We start from the raw sequence: 10,519 nt of genomic DNA, 5'->3' as shown, positions 1-10,519 counted from the left end.
CCGAAGCATTTACCTGAAAGGCTCAAAATATGAGGCCCAAAGGATAGTTCACTGTCCACAATCACTCCCAAGTTTTTGGCTTTGAGAGACACATTGTCTGGGGGAAACATATCTTGGGGCCACCAAGCTTTCCAGTCTGGTTCACAGGGGCATCCAAAAAAAAGAAGTTCAGACTTATCAGAATTACACTTTAAGCCATTGCATCTGAACCACTCAAAAACCGCACCAAGGCAATCCTTGATCCGTGTGCCGTCGAATGACCCGCCCCTGTCACAGGTGAATAGGAGCTGGGTGTCATCGGCGTAGGATACGATCTGGGCGCCAAAGGACTCCGCGACTGCCGCCAGAGGGGCCATAAAGATGTTAAACAGCATGGGGCTGAGAATGGAACCTTGCGGAACCCCCACCTCTAGCGGAGCCATATCAGCGGAGAAAGGGGGCGCCCAGATCGTTTGTCGGCGGTCGGCCAGAAATGATTTTAGCCAGTTCCATACCGTTCCCCGGAGGCCGCTCTCCCAGAGTCTTGCAAGGAGGCGATCGTGAGGAACGGTGTCGAAAGCCGCCGACAAGTCCAGCATTACCAACATGGCTCTTCCCCCAGAGTCGAGTACTTCCCTGATGGCATCCGTGACCTCGAGAAGAGCCGACTCCGTGCTATGATTTGCACGGAATCCAGATTGTGTGGGAAGAGAAATTAGGAACAAAGGATCTATTTTTAAAAGATTCGAATAAAATGGCTACCTCTATCCTATTTTCTGGGCGTACTCGTACTCAACACTATATGATTCTGTGTGACCTTTATTATACACCTGCTAAAGTTTTGACATGGGGGTCTATTGCTGGAATTAATTGTAATCAATATAATATGAGAGGGGCTGACACAATACATATGTTTCACTCCTGTGTAAAGCTTACTAGGTTAATTTCTGATATTCATAAATTCATCGAAAACACTTTTTGTAAAACTATTGTTATATCACCTGAATTAATATTATTTGGTGTTTCTAAAGACTCAATAGACCTAGAAGAAATCAATTTATTATTCATTATGATGTCTGAATTACGCGCATGTATCACACAGGATTGGATCAGCCCAGAACCGCCGTCGTTCTCCACATGGAGGGGTCGTCTTTTAGCTAGATACAAACTTGAATTGGCAATATATGCAACCAAGGGAAGAAAAAGGAAACTACTTGGCATAAAAATTTGGACACCAATTCAAAATTGGATTGATGGAGTAACGACTTAATAAGATCTTTCTTCTTCCTTTTATTAGTTTCTCTATTCTGCATTTCTTGATAATATTCATTTTGCAATATGTATATGTATACTTTGAGTAAGTGAAGGATATGTTATAATCTGTATAAACTTCCAACTCAAATCTCAATAAAAATATTTTAAAAAAAAAGGACAAAACAAACTAAGCAAAGAACCACAGAACCAAAGAACAAAGGACTGGGAGCGACCCACTTATACTAAACTGAAGGACTGGGTTATTTAAGACCCAGCGGTGCCAGGGGACAACACCTGAAACCTTCGTGGGTAACCTGTTCCGGCGTACAAATGACAGAGACACGGGACACTTCCTTCGGCGTCAAAGATTCGAGGTTTATTTACTGCAGGGAACACAGAAGTCACGTGAAGTACACAGCATGTAAGTTCGCGGGATCTGATTCAAATCGCTACTGTGGATCGCTCCTTTTTATACAGTTTTCTCTCATAGGTTAACATGGTGCACAAAGGTTTACAACTTGGTTCCCATCATTATCCCCGAGAGGGGTCGCTTTGATGTATTCAAGGTCCGGAACATAAGTACAGAAACATTCGGTGGTTCCCAACTGTAAAAACCCATCTTCCCACCATTAGTACATTCCAATCGGCAGTAAACAGATCGGAGAAGGAACAAGGACAGGTGCAAAGGAAGACAGAAACAGTGGGGAGATCGGAAAGGGTGTAAAAGGGGTGGTATCGGGAAACACGAGCTGCAGGCATCAAAGGGACGTGCCTAATGAGATGCACGGCTGAGACAATAGACCGGCACAGCAAGATGTGCCTCGAGCGGGGACATCTGCCTTACAGTATCATCCCCCTCATCATAAAGACACTTTCAAAGGAAACGTGTCTTCGCAAGAGTCTTGGGAATCCCAGGGTCGCGAAGCGGACAGCGTCCGTTCGCTGGCTACTTGAGGGCAAGAGACAAAATGGATGCTGTATCTAAGATGGAACCCGTGGGTACAGATAGAAACCCACGAAACAAACAAACGGTTCAGGTTAGCACAGCGAAACTGCGCACACCCACTAAACTCGTCATTTGCGGTTCATAGATACCAGACTCGACCATATTCGTGCGAGTCGAAAACACCACTTACGATTGTCACGGAACCTCAGACGCTCCTTTTGCCCTCATGTAGGCAAGCACTAGTCAGAATCATACTCGATATTCATCAGACCATCTAGATGTTGCTGCAACATAACTCTGTCCAACTGAGCTCCTTTGGTAACAGGCGGCTGTCTTATACACGTCGTAGCACAGAGGCCACATAAGGCAGGACCACACTGCACACAAAGGCAACACGTGAACAGAAACGCTACAACAACTCCGATGATCATCAGAATCTTCCAACCCCAAGTCGACATCAGGCCCCAAAACCACCCAAGTAACGTCCAATCCCCTACGTCCACGTGTATGGACTCAGAGATCTTATGCAACTTTGAGATGGCTTGATAGACAGTTGGAGCGTTATCTGGAATGAAAATACAGCAGCTCGAATGGATCACCTTACATACTCCACCTCGATCTGCTAAGACCACGTCTAAAACCATACGGTTTTGTAACGTCATAAGCCTATCCGCCTGAAGTTCTGTGGTGATATTACCAAGGGCACTGGCAGTGATATTAGCTGTCGATTCCACCACTCGAGTCAATTGTCTCAGGTTCCTACTATTGACCATAGGTCCCCAAAACGGGAGGAAACCCTTGAAAAAGTCTCCTGCCTCTTGACCGGCAGTGTCCTCTTCGCTAATCACGCCTCTCACAACTCTAGTCTTGTGATAGTCTGCATCAACAGTGAATGTCGGAGGCAACAGATTTGCGATATAACATGAGCCCACAAAGTTGGAGGGCAACCATGTATACGCACGATCATGGCAGACAAAGTATGTACCCTTGGCAGCCAGAAACACAGGGGAAGAGAGCATCGGCAGGATGTAAGTCTCAGAGCAAGCACTCTCTCCAAGACGGGCTCTCGATCTTCGGCCACGACCCAATAGACAGAAATTACCAAGGTGGGATACGACCCATATCGGAGGCGAGCTTCTAAGCTGTTTTTCCTCAGTGAGCGCACTATACTCAACCTTACTCAGGACCCTATAGGCTTGTACCTCTTCCTCTGGGTTAAGCGACGGTTCATAGATATCCCTATCTAAATCGTCTATCGCTATAGTCAAAGGCTTTTGGTACGAACCAGGACCAGAGTGGGAAGGATGTGGCTCTCGATTGGGGTAGGAATCTAGTGCACTTCGAAACATTGTTTGAAATGCTCGAGCTGAACCCTGGGAACTATAAGGAAGGACCAGATATGGAATTCCCTTATCCGTGGTATGTGGCATTAACCCACACACCCAACAATTGGTAGTGTTAACCACTAACTGATGCTGATGAAGGAGCTGAATAAAGGAATTATTTCTGAATTCTGCACGTCTAGCCTGTTCGTGTTCGGGTAAGATATGGAAAGAATGAGGGGATGCAGTGGAGGTAGATTTAGGTTCAGAAGTAGGAGTAGGTATGGCAGAGGGTAGGAAGTACGGTATCATGTAATACACCCCACCCGCCAATAACGAAGAAAGAACCAGAAACAGAAGGAACACTTGAAACATAAAACATTTGGTACGAGTGATCTGCTGTAGTTTGAATCTTTGCGCCTGAGCTTCTTCCAAATCCATCAGCTTCGAGAACGCCATCCCCTAAGACCGTCCGCAACGTTTCTTGACGCACTTCGTTCTGTGTAGCAGTAGTCAATTCCTAGGAGTTCCCAGGAACCGACGGTCTTTGACCTAGTGTCAAGACCTACTAACCAGAAGGAAGTACACGCGCGGCCCTACGGTACACCTGGATGCAAGGTATCTTATTCGCAAATATATATATATAAAGTCTCTTAGCTGTGGAAGTAAAAACACATATGTGGAACGAAACTCAATATTTACAAAAATAATCACAGTTATACGGGTGTTTAGACTGATCGTGGCAAATGGGATAATGTAGATGTCAAGGGACAAAACGAAAATTTATTAGTCTTTGGTGCTGGATCGCAAAAAGTATCGAGTTTTCCCAGGACGTGTCTGTTCATCAAACAATGGATCCGATGAAGGAACAGAGTTCTGTTGATCAGTCGATTGTTCAGATCTTGAGTCTTTTGATGACAAATGTTCAGCAATGTTGTTCTGCTGCACTGAGGATTCTCCAGCAGGTTCAGCGTCACTAAAAGGTACAAAGGTCTGGAATTTCTCTGTTTCAGACGAAGCAATGCCTTTCCTCACCCACGAGTCCGCCGGTAAAGGTATAGGTACCTTTTTCGTATGGGTGGCGTGCACCCAGTTTTTGCGCCCTTCCAAACGGACAGCAGTTCTCGTGGCGAGGAGGACTTGAAAAGGGCCAGTGAAGCGGGGTTCAAGATTCTTCTTGCGAGCGAAGTTTCGAGTAACCACCCAATCTCCTGGTTGGAGCTGGTGGCCTGGACCCTCCGTCTGCGTCGGCAGTGCTTCGTAAACCTGTTGGTGAATTAACCTCAGTTTAGCAGTCAGATCATAGAGATAGTCAATCAACATTGGGTACTCAAGATCAGAAAACACACTTGGTCTAGGGACCCCCCAAACATTTGCAGGACGGCCAAACACTATTTCATAGGGACTGAGCCCTACTCGGGAGTGTATGGTCGCCCTTGTTGACAACAAAGCTAAGGGCAAAGCGTCAGGCCACGAAAGACCAGTCGTAGCCTGAATCTTCGCTAGTTTGAGTTTAAGGGTGCCATTATACCCTTCAACCAAACCTGCTGACTGGGGATGATTGGCGCTATGGAATTTTTGATTAATTCCAAGGCCCTTACACCCACTCTTCATCACACTCCCTACAAACTCACTTCCGTTATCAGACCATACAATTCGGGGCATTCCATACCGAGGAAAGTATTCCTTCAGTAGGATTTTTGCAGTGGACAGAGCTGTATTGTCTTTGAGAGGGTAGGCTTCAATCCATCGGGAGAATGCGCAAACCACAACTAAAACGTATTTCAGGTTATTGCATCGCTCCATATGGATGAAGTCTAGCTGGATCACTTCAAAGGGATAGGAAGGGGGAGCAAAATGGCCGGGAGGTGTAGGAGTTCCCTTACCAGGATTGTACAACATACATATCATGCAATTCTTGACCAATCTCTCGGCACATTTAGTGATACCATCGTTCTTCCACACAGGAGACAACAACTTACAAATACCTTTCGCACTAATATGTGCTAACCCGTGTGCCATCGTCACAACAGCTAGCACATACGCATCTGGCAACATCCATCTCTTATGCTCCGACAAATCAACCCAACAACCATTCGCATCCAACTTTCCCGTACTCTCTTTCCACTTCGTCTTTTCAGTATCAGTGGCCTCATTCTGAATCGTTTTCACACTTTGGATAGTATCCTCACACATACTAGTCTCTGTAGGCCACCTAACCGAACTCGTCACATACATTCTAGTGCTAAGGTTCCGGGCAGTCTCCTTAGCAGTCTCGTCCGCAAACGCATTACCACGGCCAACATCATCCGTCACCTTACGATGCGCACTACATTTAACAATCGCTACCTGCTTAGGCAACGTAAGTGCATCCAAAAGATCATTCACAAGCTGTCCATGCTGAATCTTTGTACCATGCGACGTCATAAAACCTCTCTCTCTCCACAACCGTCCAAAACTATGTGCGACGCCAAAAGCGTATTGGCTGTCGGTAAACACATTCATTCGTTTCCCTTTCGCCAACACACACGCTCTAGTTAAAGCAATCAGCTCTGCAAACTGGGCAGAGTTCTGATTCAATCTCGCAGCTTCCACAACAGTATTCAGCGTTACCACAGCATACGCAGTAGTCACATCACCATTTGGCAATTTAAAACATGAACCATCCACATACAAAGTTCCATCAGGATCTTCCAAAGGAGTGTTTTAAGGTCCACTCGACCTTTTGTTTCCTCCTCAGTTCTTAAGTAACAGTCATGCGCTGCTACTTCATCTGACTCTGCACTAATTGGCAATAAGGTCGCCGGGTTTAGAACATTACAACGTTTTATCTGAATATGACTTGCCAACAGCGTCAACTCGTACCCAGACAACCTTGCACTCGTCAAGTGTTGGGTTTTCGTGCGATTCAAAAGAGTGTCAACTGCATGTGGAACCATCACCGTAAGCATATTATCCATGACCAATCCTGCTGATTGTCGGATGGACACCGCAGCTGCCGCTGTTGCTCTCAAACAACTCGGCAATGCTCTAGCTACCGGGTCCAAGGTCGAGGAAAAATATGCACATGGACGTTGCTTATCGCCGAAGGGTTGCGTTAAGACACTCAATGCACAACCTTCCCTCTCGTGAACGTATAGTGTAAACGGCTTGCTGTAGTCAGGCGTACCTAACACAGGAGCCGAACACAATGCGTCACGCAGCTCAGAAAAACTCTTCTGACATTCTTCCGTCCATGGTAAAGGAGTTGGAACATCCTTGCACGTAAGAGCCACCAATGGTTTCGCTAACAATGAAAAATTTGGAATCCACTGTCTGCAGTATGACGTGATACCTAGAAAGGCACGCACATCTCTTTGGGTTGTTGGCACAGATATTCGCGCAATGGCTGCAATTCTCTCTGGGGTCAACCTTCTTCCCTCCTTTGACAATAAGTGACCTAGATAGGTTACTTCTTGACAACAATATTGAAGTTTAGAAGGTGACACCTTGTGATGTAAGTCACAGAGATGTTGCAACAACGACACCGTAGCAATTTTGCAAATGTCCTGAGTATCTGCGGCCACCAATAAGTCGTCGACGTATTGGATTAAGGCTGCACCAGCCGGCAACACAAATGCATCTAGTTGGCCCTTCAAGGCTTGACTGTATATCGATGGACTCTCACAGTAGCCCTGAGGAGCACGTTTAAACCGGAAGCTACGACCACCAAGAGAGAAACCGAAAAGATCTCTGCTTTCTTCAGCAATCGGAATACTGAAGAACGCATTCTTCAGATCGATCACTGAAAACCATGATGCCGAGGCTGGGATCAGAGTCAGTAACGCCGTGATGTCAGGCACAACAGGGAACTGAGGAATCACAATTTTATTCACCTCCCGTAAATCGATAACAAAACGATAAACAGGTGGTTTGGAAGGATCAGTACGTTTCAAAATAGGCAGTACAGGGCTGTTGCACACGTTTCCCCGGGTCTCCTCAATAACATCTTTCTCGATCAAATCATAAATGATCGCCAACAGTGCCCGTTCACCGTCAAGGGAGATTCGATACTGGGGAATACGTGGCAGTCGCACATTAGATTTCAAGTGAACAACATAAGGGGAGATGTCAAGCAGGCCCACGTCATTGGGACCTGTTGCCCACAAAGATGCAGGAAGAGAACTCAATTCCGGTGGAAGCTTATCGAGAGACAAGTACATTGGAGAGATAACTCTCTCACCTAAGGTAAGCTTCACTCCCGCAGGAGAACAATACAAAGTCGCATACAAACGTTTTAGCAAATCCAGGCCCAAAAGATTTTCACCACAGCCAGTGGTCAAAATCAACGGAGCTTTCAGCTCACGAGGCCCAATTGTAAGTGGCAAAGGGCACGAAACCGGATTGCTAACAGGGGCGCCAGAGAATCCAACGGAAACATTTGTTAAGCCAGACAAAGGTGCGCCAGGGAGTTTCGAATGCATGATGGAACTTTTCGCTGCACCAGTGTCCAACAGAAAAGGCTCAACGACGCCCGAGGTGGCAACTGCGACGTAAGGCCCTCTCTGATCAACCGGAACTGATACTACTCCCTCTCCTTGTCTATGGCTGTCCTAGTAATTACCGTCGTCAGTTCCCTGATCGACGTAATAGTCATCTACGTTGTACTGCGCAGATCGTCCTTGCGACGATCCACGTTGATCAAAACAATTATTGGAAGTTGACGAATTGTCTGAACGATCATTTGGAGCACCACGACCCCTACCAGGTGATGTCTGCTGAGAACCACCACGACCTCCTCTAGATATGTTACCACTGTTACGCTCACTTAGGACTGGACAGTTGAATTTTAAATGACCCTCCTGTCTACAATAGGCACACTGATTGTACCCTAACGAAGATCTCTGCGAAGAGGAGTCATTTCGCGATTGCGACCTATTAGATTGCGACTGCGATCGATTACGTTGCTGCGAATCATTCTGATTCGAACGCGGAGGATACGCCTGCTGCAACAACACTTTAGTTTTAAGTTCTTTCGTCTTTTTATCAGCGCGGTCATTCTCTTCTTTCTCCCTATTCTCATAATACTGTGCCGTAGCCAATATTTGAGCAGACGTAGAGACAGCCCACGCACTCTCAGAATTTTTCAATTTGTTGCTCAAGTCGGGCAATAAGTTAGAGACGAATTTATCCACAAACAACCGCTGACCACCCTCGGTACTCATATCCTGACCACTGTGATCGATAAATGCCTCCTCAAATCTCGTAAAGAAGTCAGAGACACTCTCGTCCTTCTTCTGTCTACAAGCTGACAACTTGTCCCAATTCACCCTCATTGCTGGCATAAGTGTTTTCATTAGGGTAATAATTCTCTGAGGGAGAGCGGCAATAATCTGTTCAGGCTTAGCCCCACCAGTTTGTTGTGTATCTGCTGCAGTAAGAGCAGCCCAATCAGCACCTAATTCGTTTGCATGATCTTCCTGACGAATCTTGGCCCATACCGGTTGCGGTATGACATTGCCAAACAGCATATCGATATCGGCAAGATTCATTATCGTGGCATCTACGAGCTGCGACAATTCCTTATAATACCCTGCAGGATTTTTGCGAGGGTCAGGCAAAGATTGCTTTACCTGTAAAACCTCCGATCGTTTCCATGGGAGATGTATCCATACTCTCTGGAAATGTGGCAAGATCGGTGGAGCAACATTAGCGTCACCTGGCATCCACACTGGTGGAACTTCGCGCATGGGAAACTGACCAGACGCATCTAACTGTCTCTCAATATCCTCAACGAACAATGCTTGAGGCATCATAGAGGGGCGAAGAGCCAATAATTGCTCAACAGCACGTCGAACATTAGTACCTACTATCATTCCGCTCGAAAACTGGAGCTGTAGATTGGTCAAAGCAGTCAATACATCGTCCGATGCATCTGCCGATATCTGATCACGCAAAGCCTTGCACATTTCCTCAAAAACATATCTTTGTGTCGGTATATTGAATTGACTAAACGTATTCAATACCGAACGTGGAGGATTCCTATAGGGGTGCAGCATCCATGCCATCGCCATATTGTACAGCGCAGCACGTTCCCTATTACCAGGAAGCTGACTACGTCTTTGTGGACCGTCCGAACCAGCGGACTCCGGAATAGGTCCAAGAGAATTAACAAAATTAGCAGCAACTAAAGGAGTACGACGTCGAGTAGATGGAGAAGTATACGATAGAGTAGGAACAAGAGAAGAATCAGGAACAGAAGAAACAACAGGAGTAAGTAGAACAGGAGCAGTAGCGGGAGCAGGAGTATGAGGAAGTACAAGCGGAGGAGCAGTAGGAACAGAAGTGGGCAAAGGAATAGGAACAGTCGGAGGAGCAGGTTGAGGAGCAGGTACAGGAGCAGGTACAGGAGGAACCACGGGAGCTGTGGTACCCTGTGCGTACGGAGGTGGTGACTTCATAAGATAGGACATTAAGGGATCCTCAACTAATTCCTCCTTCTTATCCGACTCCGTTGGCAAAGCGGGATAACATTTATCTATAGTCATACGCTGAAGCCTATCAAAAACTTCCTTTTCCTTTTCCTTTTCCTCCTTATCACGCTGAAACTGCTCTGCTTTCTTTACAATGGTAGCAACACCATCTCTCTGATTACGTTTTGTCTGTCTGATCTCTTTCTGTCTGGCTTCTTTGCGCCATAACCGAAAGGCATCAAACATGGCCGGCCTTGACTTTTTCTTAAACAATTTAGCCTCGAGGTTATCTAAAATCGGGGTCTCGAAACTACCATGAGGTGGCCAACTAAGGACACTATCGTTTTTGGTATAGCGGATCCAATATTCATTAAAGGTAATCGGACCTAACCCATGTTTGCTGTAAAGCTCATAAGTGGGAGTTCCAACCGGAGGTATCGGACACGAGTCCTCCAGTCGGGAATCCGTACCACAACGTCTGAAACAACTGAACAAAGTACTACGACCAGGCATCTTGCACACTAGCCGAGTTTCACAAACTTCAAGGGTTACGGGATTCACCAAGT

The sequence above is a fragment of the Lissotriton vulgaris genome, chromosome 8, assembly GCF_964263255.1.
Source record: "Lissotriton vulgaris chromosome 8, aLisVul1.2, whole genome shotgun sequence".
NCBI lineage: Eukaryota > Metazoa > Chordata > Amphibia > Caudata > Salamandridae > Lissotriton > Lissotriton vulgaris.
Note: the sequence above shows the minus strand (reverse complement) of the source record.